Source organism: Mesoplodon mirus (assembly GCF_964341445.2).
Source record: "Mesoplodon mirus genome assembly, chromosome: 18".
Taxonomy (NCBI): Eukaryota; Metazoa; Chordata; class Mammalia; order Artiodactyla; family Ziphiidae; genus Mesoplodon; species Mesoplodon mirus.
In genome coordinates, this window is record NC_138994.1 from 19,112,300 (window position 1) to 19,127,094 (window position 14,795).

Sequence of the window (14,795 nt, forward strand, 5' to 3'; positions counted from 1 at the left end):
AAGGGTGGGGATCACCTTAGTCCATCTTAGAGTCAGCCTGCCACAGAGGAGAGAGGGCAGCAAGCCCCACTGCTAATGACCCAAATCTAAGACTAGGTAAGCATTCTGCAAATCTTAGGGGCTTGGGTTTCCTCTCTGTGCCCAGAGCAGTTCTACTCCAAAGCAGCTCCTTGACAGTGTGACCTCCTTAGTTTTATCCTCTGTCTCCTTCTGTAGGAATCAAAATGAGTAGATGGAATATCGTCTCTGAAAATGGTGCTGAGCGCTGCTATATGGCCATCAGTTTAAAACAATTTCCCACTGGCATGTGCCTGACTCTCTGTGTACCTCTCCTTATTGAGAGGTTGATCCATTTGTTAATTGACATTTATTGAGCATTTACTATGTAATTGGCACAGTGCTTGCTAGTAAAGACCTAGAGATAAAACACACAGTTTCTGGCTTTAAAGGAGCTCAAGTGCCATTATCCAGGCAGAAGATCTTCTTCAAGCACAACACAGCTCTAGGCAGAGAAGGCTAAAAAGAAGCCTTTGCAATGATAGCCCAGGTGACAGGAGTTACAATTGAGGTTAGTGCAGGATGCCATGGGAATCCAGAGGCGTGAGCTCATCCAGGCTTGGAAGGAGCTGTGCTTATGGGATTTTTCTCAGGGGAGGTGGTGTTTGAGCTGGGTCTGGGAGCATGATGAAGAATTGGGGAGGTGGGCTTCCCTGGTGGCGCAGTGGTTGAGAGTCTGCCTGCCGATGCGGGGGCAACGGGTTTGTGCCCCGGTCCGGGAAGATCCCACATGCCGCGGAGCGGCTGGGCCCATGAGCCATGGCTGCTGAGCCTGCACGTCCGGAGGCTGTGCTCCGCAACGGGAGAGGCCACAACAGTGAGAGGCCCACGTACCGCCAAAAAAAAAAAAAAAAGAATTGGGGAGGTGATGGAGGAAAAAGATGGAATCTCCAGACAAAAACCACAGCCCATACAAAGGTCTGGGGGCTTAAGAGAGCTCAGCATTTTCTGATAATGAGAAGTCACTTGGTGGAGTTCAACTCAATGCAGAAGGATGAGGGTGCCACAGGTCATTGAGAACATGTCCTGGGGATGCTGGCTCTATGAAGGAGGCTTTTGTCCCAGCAAGAACATTCACTATCAGTAATACTTCTTGAGTTCTTACTATGTACCCCGCATGGCCCCAGGCCCTGGGAAGACAACTGTGAACAATACTGCAAAGGTCAGAGGTCCCCCAAACCACCTCTGTCTGACACCAACTGCAACATTTGGGGGTCTCCAAGACCCCCCCCTCAGGTTTAATGATTAGCTAGAAGGACTTGCAGAACTCAGACTTGCAGAACTCAGCAGAGCCATTAGACTCATGGTTATGGTTTATTACAGTGAACGGAGATTGAAGTCAGCACTGGGACGAAGTACACAGGGCAACATTCAGGACAGATGAGATATGGAGCTTCCCACTGTCCTCTCCCAGTGGAATTGTGCAGACAGCATTCGCTTCTCCCAACAACAATATGTGACAACATTCAGGGAGCTTTGCCAACCAGGAATGCTCACTGGAGCCTTGGTGTTCAGAGATTTTATTGGGAGTGAGTCATATAGATATGGTTGACCTTAGTCTCCAGCCTCCCAGAAGTCAAGCTGATACCATGGGACAGAAGCCTCCCTCCCCAGACCATAAATCACAATGAAGTATAGACTATCTTGCTGGCCCAAGGTCCCCAGGTAACAAGGACAGTCTTATCAGGCAGGACACTCCAAGGGCTTAGAGGTGACCTCCCAGGAACTGAGGGCAAAAGTCAGACCTCCCTTTGGACAAGATTAACCCTTTACTGTACAAATACAGACTAGGTTCCTGACCTCAAGGAGTATGCATTCTTGTGGGGAAGACAGATAAACACACAAACACACACACACTCACACTCACACACCCACAGCACCATCAACGGTAATTAACAACAATGTAACTACAGATGGTCATACGTGCTGTGAAAGAAATAGTCAGGGGTATCTCAGGGTGCTGAGACAAGAGCAGAGAGAGACTTCATTAATAGGACAGAGAAGGAAGACTTCTAGGGAAAGGTGACGTCTGAGTTAAGATCTGAGGAAGGACAATGAAGCATCACGCAAGGTAAGAGCTGGAGGGAAAGAATCCAGACAGAAGAGCAAGGACACAAGTGTAGAGGACTTGGTGTGTTCAAGGAACAGAAAGGAAACTGATGTGGCTGGAAATAGTGAGCCAGAGGGAGAGGGGCCTGTGATGGAGCTGGGCAGGTTCATCATGCACACGCTTTGCAGCTCACCATAAGAAATTGGAAATTTATTCCAAGAGCAATGGAAATAAAACACATGAATGCAGCCAGCTGTTTGCATTTGGTTTCCAACTCCAAGGAAAAGGGTGATGCACAAAGAGCATCTTAAAAACAAACTCATGCACCATCAGTTATCATGCAGGGATGCATCCCAGGGAAAGGGTCTCTTAGAGAACCAGCTCAGAAGACCCTCTTCTCTTTGCAGAGCTAGAAAGTACTCTGGGTGTGTGTAGTGGCTGGGGGTGGGAAGTCTAATTTCTTGAGCCAATCTCTGAAATTATGTGAAGTTTCATAGTCTCATCGACTCAACTTTTGTAGACAAGTCTGGGCAAGATGGAAAGGCAAGATCTGCATGTAGAACCTCCCCAGGGGCACAGAAGGACAGCTAGAGAATCTTCTGGCAACACTGCGCTGCCTGTAGCCCTCCACGAATGACCAGAGGAAGAAGGGACTGTGGCAGCCTCAGCTCTGGTCATTTCTCCCAGCAGCTTCCCCTCCTCTCCAGGGAATTAGCAGAGACCACTTAGGGGAGTGGTGGTGACCCTCACGCGTCACAGAAACTCCCACTGGCCCAGGAAGTGTCAGTGTCTTGCAGCCAGGATGCAGGTCTATCCCATATCTATCCCATCCCCATTGTAGCCTGGTCTTAGGGGAAGATCATTCTGGTTCCTTCTTCCTTCAGGGCTGCAAGGATGCATCTGTGGGAGGTCATGATGGGGGAGAGAAATAAAGCAGGATAAAGGATAGAGGGTCAGTGGGAGGTCGAGACTGGATATTTCCGGGTTCTGCTGCAATGTCACTGCATCAGAGGGTCTTCACCAACCACCTTACACAAAATAGCATCAGCCCCCAGCTGCCTCTTCTCCGTTCGACCCTGCAGGTCCCCACCCCATACTTTCCACCCTGCTCTGTGTCACAGGAGGCTGATGGAGGAGACTGTCCCCTTGCCCTCTGCCTTCCAGCTGGGCTTGGCCAATGGAAGTCGCTGGAAGGTGGGAGGAGAATCAGGTCTCTCCCTAGTGGACTGGTCCAGGGTGATGGGCCCTCCCTGATTGCTTCCTCTTGACCCTTCCCACATCTTTGTCCCTTTGTGAAATCTCCTCTATTATGCAATTGAGGACCTGTCTGCTTCCTGCCTCATACCTGACTGATGCCTCTCCTCCCACAATTTTATCTCTTACCCTGCTTTATTTGCTTTGAAGGCTGATAGTTGCCTTACACTGCATTATATAAATATCGGACTATTTCTATGGTCTTTCTCCCCCACTCTAATGCAGGCCGTGTGAGGGCAGGAACTCTGCTTTGTTCACTAGGGAATCCCTGGTGCCCAGGATGGAGTGTGCAAAGGCTGAATGTTTGCTGAGTGAATCACCGATGGGAAACCTGCACCCTGCTTTGTCACCCCTCTACCCCACTGGGCTTTTGGGAACATCTGCAGGGAGCTGGGGTTCGTGGAGGGGTGGGCCTCTCAGGAATACACGTCCTGGGGGACCTCAGAGGATGCAGGAGTCAGGGAGGGCGCGAGGTCATGGGGGGAGGTGGGGGAGGACTTTCTTGCAGTCTGAACCACACGCAGATGAGGAAATAAAACGCTTTCACCTTTATTAGCACTGATAAGAATAATAGTCCATTCTTCAGGCTTTTAAATTTTACTCCATCATCATTTTCCAAGCCAAGCTGCTGAGCATAGCAGGAATGACAGGCTTAATGAGGGTTAAACCATGCTTGGTGGCTGGAGCTTCTGCCAACACAAGACCCTAGGGAGGGCCCAAGCCTTCTCTCTTCACCTGGAGACCACCTGGAGGAAGAGGAAGATTCCTGAGGGCAAGGGCTGGACCAGTGCTTTTGGACATTGTATCTGTGTCCCCAGCTTGACCCAGCACAAAATATAACAACAATGGCAGGGGTGAAGCCCATGGGTACCAGGCCAGACTGCCTGGGTTCAAATCCAGGCTCTGTACTTATTAGCTGTGCAACCTTGGGCAAGTTACTTGACCTCTCTGGACTTCTGTTTCCTCTTTTCTAAAATGGGGAGATAATAATGGTAGGTAATCATGAGGCTATTGTGGGGATTAAAAAAGTTACTAGAGATAAAGTGCTCAGATCAGCTTTGCCTGCTTAATGTTTGGCTATGAATATTATTAATTGGTAGCTTACTCTGTGTCAAGTATAACCCAGGCAGGCTCTCATCATCCCTAATAACTAGATAAGGACATTAAAGCTTGGTGGGGTTACTCACTCACATCCAAGGTCACACACACACCTTGCTGAGGGCAGAACCTTGATTTAAGTCAGGCAGTAGGCTTCCCCGTTAAGTTGCCTTAGACACCACTCCCCAAGGTGAGTGGCAGACTGCAGATTGAGGGTGGAGCTGCTGGGATTCAGCTGAAGCCCTGGGGAGGCAGAGGAGGAGTGGGGCTGGGGACCCACAGGGCAGGGGTCCCTCCTCCTGGGAAGTGTGCATCCCAATGTCCCCTGCACCCATAGGAACCACACGCCCACTTCCTTGGGATCAGGTCCCTTTCCCGAATGTCTTGTCCCTTCCAGAATGACAAGATGGGCTAAGTTAGGGAACAGAGCGCAGATGCAAATACGATGGGGTAGGAGGGGAGTTGGGGGGTGGGAGGGAAAGTGAGGCCGGCAGCTGGGGGCCCGCATCCCCGAGCGCTGAGGAGCAGGGACACGCGTGTCCCTCTGCAGACGGCACCATTCGTATCGATCTACCATATTTTCAGAGGCAAATTGATCTTGGCTTTTAACAACTTATTTAGGACAGAGAAGCTTCTCGGAAGCCTTTTCACGTGGTAGACTGCCTGGGGTACTCGTGTGTGTGAGAACACAACCACGAGACTGCCACCCTCTCCTAAGTGCCAAGGTCAGTGGCAAAGCCTCCAGCCTCAGCCGAGGCTTCACACCCACAGTGCCAGCAGGACTGGAGTGTCTGCTCTCGCTTCTGACAAACTGATTTTCCCCAGAGGGCCTCAGAGCTCATGGCTGGGGAGGGAACGGAAGTCATCCAGGAGGGGCAAGATTTGGAGATTTGGGGGAGGGTTAGGAAAACAAAGACTCCTCCCAGTGAGGCAGTGCCTTGGCAAGGACAAGGGCCCAAGAGGTAGGTTCAGGTCAGACCATCCTGCATGACAACCTGGTCTCCTCGGTCCAGAAGATCGGCCCTGGGGCAACCATCTGCCCCTTGGAGCAGAACCTGTTGCTAAAAATGTCAAGACTATTTACTTACAGAGCAGGTGGCAAGAGCGCCTCTCTCCAGTAATTAAACCGGACGGGGCGTGATATAGAGCGAGCATCCTGTGTCCCTGGGCAGAATGACCCGGGCCCCACGGATGGGGGTCATCGTGGGGTCCTCCTGGGCCCTCCAGTGGTTACCATGGCAGGGAAGGTGCGGTGGGTGGGCTGGAGGCCCACAGGGAGGAGGATGCCCTCGAGTCCTGACACCTGGGGCAGGGTGTGTGCACAACCGTGCCCTCCCCGAGCCGAGAGACAGGGAGGGAGGGAGGGAGGTGAGAGTTATTACCCATCACATGAACCCAAGATGAAATGTAGCAGCCCTAGGTGGGCATTCACCACTGATAAAAATCTGTCTCCCTGCCAGCCTTAAAGTGCTGTTTAAAAAGCTAATGCATAATTTAAACTGTGCAATTTGGGACTGGGCTCCCACCGGGCACCGCCTAAGACTGCCCCATAGGCCCTGGAGGAACAGTCCAGAGTTGAGGAGGGGGGAGGACGGGGAGGGGAGGTAGGGGCTGGTTCTTTAAGAGCAGGTGACCAAGGTGTGGAGGGGCTCAGCTGCATTTTGGCCAGACAAGGAGCTGGAGTGTCTCAGGGCAGAGTATCCCTGGGATACCCCAAGTCTCCAAGGATCAGTTAGAAGGGACGTCCCTGGCCTCTGAGCTGTTGCCATGGCTTTTTACCATTTACAGTAGGCATCCTTGTCCTCCAATGGCTCCCTGGAACAGGCAGGACCAGTGTCACCAATCCTATTTTGCAGATGGAGAAACAGAGGCCTGTGGGAATAGAACCCAGGCCTGGCTTTCTGTGCCGGTCTCAGCCACAAGCAAAATGTGGAACAAGGCAGGATGCGTGGTGATTCCCAGAGTCCCTCGGGCCCGGCCTCTCTTCACGCTACCTGGCTGAGCTTGGCCAGAGCCAGGTCGGGCAGCTGGCATTCATGTTCTGAGGCTATCCCCTTGTCTCACAGGCACGAGGCTGATGCCCTGATCTCTCCTGGATGACAAGGGCTGAGCGCCTCTCCCTCCCCGCTTACCGCCACCCTCAGCTGCCCCGAGAGACGGGAAGCCGCACTCTCCTTTGTCTCCCAGACGCCAGCTCCAACTTAGCAGGCTCCCTGAAGGCAGCTAAGGGGCCCTTGGCTAGTCACTGGCGGTGCAGCATGGGTTCCCCATAACCACATGGATAATCATAACAGGAGGTAAAGTTTATTGTTTGGGCTGTTTCCGATACCGGAGGAAAACAGCAATGCACGAATGGCAACCATGAAAGATTTACTGCATCTGTCAGCGCAGATAGAGGGGTTGGCTGGAATTATTGCAGCCGGGAAGAATTGTGTTTTAGGATCTGCCCCAGGTATTAATTTGTGGTGGGCTTATCCTGTCAGGAACATACAATGCTCATGGTGTCAAGAAGTAAGACTTTAAAGGGCCTGCACGCCAATTGGATGTGAGCTGGAAGTCGGTGCCCGGAAGGCAGCTGATCCCCTTAGCGAGGTTTTCCAATAAGTTCCAGATGAAAAGCGTGAGGGCGCAGAGTAATATCATCTTCGGAGACTCTCAAACTAGATCTGCCCCCATCCGTTGTGCCAGCTCGTGGATTAGCCTACTCCCTGGTGCCCGGAACACCGCCTTCTCTCCCGCTCACCGGGGTCTGGCAGGCTGCAGGCACTGGGGGTCCCAGCCCAGGGCCTGGATTCCTGAGTCCCCTGTGGATGTAGGGCATGGTGAGCTCCAAGTGGTCCCTTGAGGCTCCGAGTCCCACAGCCCTCCTCTCGCAAGTTCAAGGGAAAAGCAGAGACTGGAGTAAGGTCCCTGCAGCCCTCACCGTATTCAGGAGAGGGCGTTCCATGACCCCCAGCCACTCACCCTCAGTCCTGGGCATTTCTTTTCTCACAGCCTGGAGATGAGGTCTGTCCTGCTATCGCCATCCTGCCAAAGAGCCAGCAAGTCCTTGGTCTTAGGGGTGTCCAGTCCAATCTGATTTTTGCCAAATGCCACATCCAAAAACGGGAAATGGTTCAGAGGCCTCTATGACCTGCACTCTCTCCTTTCTAAGCCTTTTCAAGTTTGCATCTTCTTATACTCAGAGGCTTTACACACCTTGTGAATTGCGTCCTGTTCCCACTTCCTTTGGTCCAGGCCCTCCTGGAGCTGAGGTACACAGTAGAGACTGGAGCAGGGTGGGGTGGAAGCATATGAGAAGGCTGGAGTCCCCGGTGTCCTATAGGAGCCACCAGTCACTGCCATGCCCCACTCCCATGTTCTTGCTCACAGCAGCGAGGGAACCAGTTGAAGCGGGAGAACCAGCCCCAGGAAGGACTTTGTAGGAGGGAAGGAGTTAAAGTCCATGTGGCTCTGGGGGTCCCTTCCTGCCCGGTAAAGGGAGGATGTGCAAGGGCCCGGCTCAGCTGAGCCGTCTGGTGTGTTGGAAACCGTCTGACGACCCAGGCGGCACCAGGCTATGGGCGTCCCCGGCCGATGAGGAAGGTGCACTTGGAGAAGCTCCGTGGTGCTGAGTCAGGGCTGAGTCCTGGATGGACTGGCTCATGTGGACCAGGAGTGCTCTGGAAGTCTGGCTCTCTGTCTGCCTTCATAAAGTCTCTCTTCTCTGGGCTTCCCTGGTGGCGCAGTGGTTGAGAGTCCGTCTGCCGATGCAAGGGACACGGGTTCGTGCCCCGGTCCGGAAGGATCGATCTCACATGCCGCGGAGCGGCTGGGCCCGTGAGCCATGGCCACTGAGCCTGCACGTCCGGAGCCTGTGCTCCACAACGGGAGAGGCCACAGCGGTGAGAGGCCCGCGTACCGCAAAAAAAAAAAAAAAAAAAAAAAAAAAAAGAAAGAAAGTCTCTCTTCTCCATCAGGGCAGAGCAGCAGGAGGGTCCCGCTGAGCACCAGCCATTGGGAGAGGAGAAGAAGCCAGTCTTCTCCACCGGAAGTGCTTGCCTGGGGGCAAATCAGCTCCTGGCCAGTGTTCCACGGGGTTGGAAAGGTAGCCTGAGCAGCCTGGCTCTGAACCTGAAATAAGCTGACACCTTGGAGTCTTCCTCGCTGCCATACTTGGGCCACGGTGGGCGGGGCTGGAGTGACGCACGTGGAGAGTGGCCGGGGCTGGAGTTTTATCCTGGCGTCCTGGTTGGGATACAAGGTGGACACTCACGTTTCAGAAGCTGCGGTTGGGACAGGGCTGGATCAGCTCCTCTGAGCTGGAGGCACGAGCCAGGGCTCCCTGTGGATGGGAGGTGAAGAAGGGCCGCTTGCCTTCTTGATGAAGCCGGGGCCACTTTCAAACGGTGACCGGCGCCGTTTGAAGGAGGGGGAGCTCTCACCCACGTCCCCCGCGCGCTCGCCGAGGGCTGAGTAGCTGTGAACACCAGCTCCGCACTCTTTCTGGGGCAGCAAGCTCTCCCTCTCCACCAAGAGTCCCTGGGGCCCCTTCTCAGGTGGCTTGTTAAAGGCCACAGTCCCTGCTGCTGCCTGGGACGGGGCAGAAAGGGCTGCGCGGGGGAGGAGGGCAGGCGAGGTTAGAGAAGGCAGCTCTGGTCTGGCCATACATCTGTCCTTCTCTGGTTTGGAGCCAAAAGCAGAACAGCTGTAAAGGCTCCACAGGGTGCAGGTGTCCTCATGTCCAAGAGCAATGTAAAAATGAAAGCACAACTTTCTCACATTGATCAGATTTCTCAAAGGCATGTTTTGAGCCTCCTTCATGCCCCATCCTTGCCATCCCCGCCCTTTAGACACAAGGAAAAGGAATCTCTTTCCGGTTGGTCCCCTGCACTGTGGCTTCAGGGCTGCGCCGGAGATGCCCTTGGTCTCTGAAGAAATCTGACCTCTAGTGCATGAGGAAAGGGAGGTGGAGCGGGGGGTAGGTAGGGTCACCTGTTCCTAGAAATTCAGTGGGTAGGTTTTATTGGCTGGGTCTGCAGTTTCTGGGCCCAGACCTCCACTGGGCTTGGAGGAGTGATGATTTGTCACAAACTTGGTCCCATCTCTGAGTTTGGAACCAGTTGAGAGATGGACCCAGGCATCAGAGAAAGTAAGTTCAAAATCTCAGCTTTATTCCCCTGAAAGCTGAATAGGCATGGGCATGGGGTCATAGTGGGCTTCTAATGCTCCCGGATGGGTTGAAAATAACCCCCAAATGGCAGCCATCAGCGGCTTGGAGGAGGAGATCCAGGGGAGGGGGAGTAATCCAGTGCTTACATGGGGTAGAAACCCAGTAAGTGATTGTCGAATGAATGAATGAACAAATGAATGAATGTTACAGCTTTTGTTGCCACACCACCCCTTCTTCCCACCTCCCGGTCCATCTCTGAGTTCTATCTCTTTACACCTAAGGTTTCTGGAAGAGCAGGTCCTTTTCTGCTTCATCCCTGGGTCTCTCCAGTTTGGCTTCTGCTGGAAACAGCTGCCCTCAGTGGCCATCCTCCCCTTTAACCACGCTGGAGCCCCCTCTGGCCTCCGTCTACCGCTAGGAATGCTGCTGGCTTCATATTTACTTTCTCCCGCCCTTCCTCCTAGCCTTTCCCCTCATCAACTCTGCTCTGGAACAAATTATCCATCTTCCCCTTGACCTACTTTTCCTGTCTGAAATCACCATTTCCTAAACAGCAACCCCTGGATCTTGACAACCCTCTCGCCCCCTCCCTTGCTCAGACCATCAGCTTGACTCACCCTCTTGCTCCATAGCCCCCTTCCTCTTCAGGGGTCCCCAGCAAACGTTTGCTTCATTAAAACCATCCCATCTCTCTCTGGGGAGTCCCCACCATCATCCACCACCACAATTAACTTTTTTAAAGGCTCCCTATTTATATATAAATGTGAGTGCCAGCCCTGCCTGGGGAGATCCCTTAATCCACAATTATTTTGATGGGGCAAGGGAGGCACTTTTGTCACTGTATGATCTAGAGCTGAGTTTAGTGTTGTTTAGAGTGAGATTGCAGGACGTAGAGAATGGACTTGAGGACACAGGGAGGGGGAAGGGTAAGCTGGGATGAAGTGAGAGGGTAGCATTGTCATATATACACTACCACATGTAAAATGGATGGCTAGTGGGAAGCAGCCACATAGCACAGGGAGATCAGCTCCGTGTGCTTTGTGACCACCGAGAGGGATGGGATAGGGAGGGTGGGAGGGAAACGCAAGAGGGAGGGGATATGGGGATATATGTATACATATAGCTGATTCACTTTGTTATAGAGCAGAAACTAACACAACATTGTAAAGCAATTATACTCCAATAAAGACGTTAAAAAAAAAAAAGGAATTTGAGAAAAAGGAAAAATAATTGCTAGAACAATTTCATGGAGTAGACAAAAGCGTTTAATTCTTTATAAGAGCACTGATAGTTTATATCTAGTAAGGGAGAATATTTGGGAAGGGTGCATGGGTAGATATGGGTGATGGGTATGAGAGAGGCCTCTTCTGACTGCTTTGTTTTCAGGGATATAGAGCAGTATCAGTAGACTGTGGCCTACAGACAGGCACTGGTCCACCACCCATTGTTTTCTGGCTCCCCAAAATGAGGACATAATTGAGAGTATGTGTTTAGAAGGTATTATGACAATTTGTCAGAGTATTCTTCCATGTATTCTGAATCTAATATTAAAACTTTAAGGTTCAAAAAAAAAGAATGAGATTGTAGGACTTCCTAAGGGGTGCAGCTGTCTGCAAATGGCATGGGTGGGAGTGAGCTGCCCGTGGCTGGCTGTATTCAAGTATCAAGTTGCCCCTGAGAGGCCTTTGAGAGTTAATGGGGTGCACTGAAAATAAAGATGGCAATTTCAAATCAGAAATCTTTGGCTAGGAGGGAAGAAGCAAATCCAGGCACACCTACGAGGCTTCAGCCCTTTGCAGTTGTGGGGGAGGGTTTCTGGGGCCAGGAAGAGCCTTGGTCCAGCTTCTGTGTGTGAAGGGCAGGAGCGGCAGGGGTCCCTGGCTCTGCTGGGGGAAGATGAATGGTGGTGTTTGGGCTGTGCTCAGTAGGAGGGGCTGGCGGGGAGCTGGGACCCTGCTCCGTGGGAGGCTGTAGACACAGAACTTCTCTTCCTCCCGTGGACCCAGTGGCTGCCCTCGCCATGTGACAGGAGCACAGGCTCAGTCGGACCCCAGGTTGTCATGGCAATGCCATGGAGCATTCACCTTGCCCTTGCTGGGGGCGAGGGTGAAGATGGACAGTTTGTAAGGAAAGGTGATGGACAGATGTAAGGAAAGGTGACTGCTTCTGAGGGAAAGACCAGGGGCCAGGGACTGCCCCCCTGCACCCTCTCCCCCAGCACCCAGCTTCTTTAGGCTGCTTCTCCCCACAGCGCCCTTACAGCAGCCGGCACTTTTAAGAAATAGGAGAGTCCCTAGTGCAGTACTGGGCATGCAATAAGTGCTCAATAAATATTGTTTTTTAAATAAACGAATTTGGTTAGATTGCTTAGGAGGAGCTGTTGCAGCACAGACTGCCTGGTCTAAAGATGGCCCTAATAATAGCTCCCACTCCACAGGCTTTTTTTTACAGTCTGACCTTGACTCCACCCCCCACTTCCCCCAGAACCTGGGAGGACCTTTTAGCCATCTTGACGGGGAGAGTATATGGAAGTGACACCAAGTGACTTTTGAAACTAGACTATAAAAATGCTATGTACTTCCCCCTTGATTCCTGCAGACACTTGCTCTTGGAACAGCTGCCATGCTGTTTGGAAGTTCAAATTAGTCCACGCAGAGAGACCCCACGTAGGTGTGTTGGCTGACAGCCCAGCTGAGGTCCGCCGACAGCCGGCACCAGCCACCAGATCCGTGAGTGAAGACGCCTCCCGGTGCTTTCGGCCTCACGCTGTTGAGCTGCCCCCCCACCCCCATCTTCTAGTCTTCCCAGCCAAGTTCCTGACCCCCAGAAACTGTGAGAGATAACAAAGTGATGATTGTCTTAGTCCATCTAGTTTTGAAGTGACTTGTTACCCAGTAATAGACCACGGATGCAATCAGCACTGAATACAAGCACCCTTGCAGGCCTCCTTTCTGTCTGGTTTACCCATAACTGCTGTTGGGCAGGAGGGTGGTCTCCCCTGCCAGTCAGTGGTTGCCAGGGTAACTGGGTCCCCTGCTTGAGGTGTGGGAGTGGACTTTTCAAGGAAGCGCCCATGGCTGCTTGCGTTTTCAAGGCTTGATCAGTGCAAAAGACTCTAATGCTCTTCCTTCTAGCTCTTATTCCAGCACCAATTCTGACGATTTTAGGCCCATTTGCTGTAGACTGAACGTTTGTGTTCACCCAAATTGACAGGTTGAAAGCCAGTCCCCAAAGTGATGGTATTTGGAGGTGGGGCCTTTGGGGGGGTGATTAGGTCATGAGTGTGGGGCCCTCATGAATGGGGTTAGTGCCCCTATTAAAGAGACCCCAGAGAGCTCCCTCTCCTCTTCAGCCACGTGAGCACACAGCAAGAGGAAGCCATCTATGAACTAGGAAGAGGAGTCTCACTAGTTACTGAGTCTGCCGGCACCTTGATCTTAGACTCCCAGCCTCCAGAACCATGAGAAATGAACGTTTGCTGTTAAGCACCCTGGTCTGTGGTATTTTGTTATAACAGCCCAAACAGACTAGCACCCCATCCCTGGCTCCAGATCTGTGTAAAGAGTAGGTTGTACAGAGTGAGCTCTTGGGTGTCTCTTGGCTCCAGGCTTGTATGAGTCAACTTGTTGACTCTACAGTGTGCATAGTTTCTGAATTCGACCATGAGTGTTTCAGTACTTGGTACAAGGAAGGGGGGAGAGGCCAGTGACTCCACGGAGGAAGGGGGTCTCTCCTTCCTTTGGCCATTTACTGAACATTAAGGTCCTGGATCTGAGTAATTAATAATGCTCTGAACACGTTGGCTTTCTTTATTATTTCCTTGTCTCTGTTGAGGGTCATTTGCAGATGATTAATCTAAATCACTATTTAGATTCTGTCTAATCGTGTTTTCAGACCAGCATTGCTACCCACAGCTGTCTAATCTGCCTGAGTGGTGATCATTTTCCTTGGGAGGGCTGGCTTGTTGATGTTCATCCTACTAAGAGGAAGGGTGACCCCAGGGTCAGGAAACTTGTGTTGACCATGGCTTCTGCTTCCCCATCCGTAGAATTTCCCACCAGGGGACCCCAGAGTCAGGTTGGTTAAAGAAACTGGTCTCATATTCACTTCCTAGTTACGTGACGTGGGAATGTCTTGCTCTCTCTGAGCTCCAGTTCCTTGAAAAATACTGTCCCCTCCCTCGGAAAACATTGTTTTTGTATTTTGCCCTTCTTTAGTCCTAAGCTGGCCAGCTCCTATTCATCCCTCAGACCCCCACTTCCATAGCACTTCCTCCGGGAAGCCTGCCCTGAATCCCTCCCCAGCTACTGCTGCCAAGGCTGGGAAAGCAGCCCACCTGTGGGCTCATGTGGGGCAGGTACCCGGCCTGTCAGGGCTGCAATACTTGCCTCTCCATCCCCCCAGAACATAGATGCCTTTGAGAGCAGAGACCGAGTCTGCTGTGCTTCTTGATCTGTTCCCAGCCCCCAACACTACCCCTGGCTCATAGTAGGTGCTGAATAAATATTTGTTGAGCAAAGGAATAGAGATGATGCCCACACCCCTGTCTGCTTCTTGGGATCCTGCAGCGTGATGTACAGGCACGCTCTCCTGCGGAACGGGACACCAGGTGAAGACATCATTATCATTAATGATGGTAAGCAGTGAGATGCTTCCAATTCCTCCTGTGAAGAAAAAGCTGGCATCTAAAAGCAACTTGGATCTTATTCAGACCTGCAAACTCTGAACAACTTGGATGAAAATGTGGCTCCCCCACAGGTGCAGCCAGAGTTCTAGAGATAGAAAAGGGCGATATTGTGGCTCCTAAACGCTATGGAAAATCTTCCTTGAGAAGACAGGAGGGAGAATCAAAGTGGGCTATTCCATCCAGCTTTACCTTTCCACTTCCTTAAGGAGGAAGAAGCAAAACTCAGCAGGGGATACGGGGCACAGTGTCTGGGGAAGGAGGAGGCTGTGTTCTGCAGGGGACACAGGGCATTGAGTCTGGGGACAAGCAGGAAGTTGTGTTGCCCCATCTTGGGACTGCCAACCGAGGAATGATTGTAAGTAGCTTTTCGGGAGATAAAGGAGGAGAAGGTGGCCATGTTGTGGGGTGGAGTGGGGTGAGGGGAGAGGTAAACTGTGAACTTCCTAAGTAATGTCCATGTGGGCTGTCTGTGGCTTCTGGGACACCGGGGAGACTAG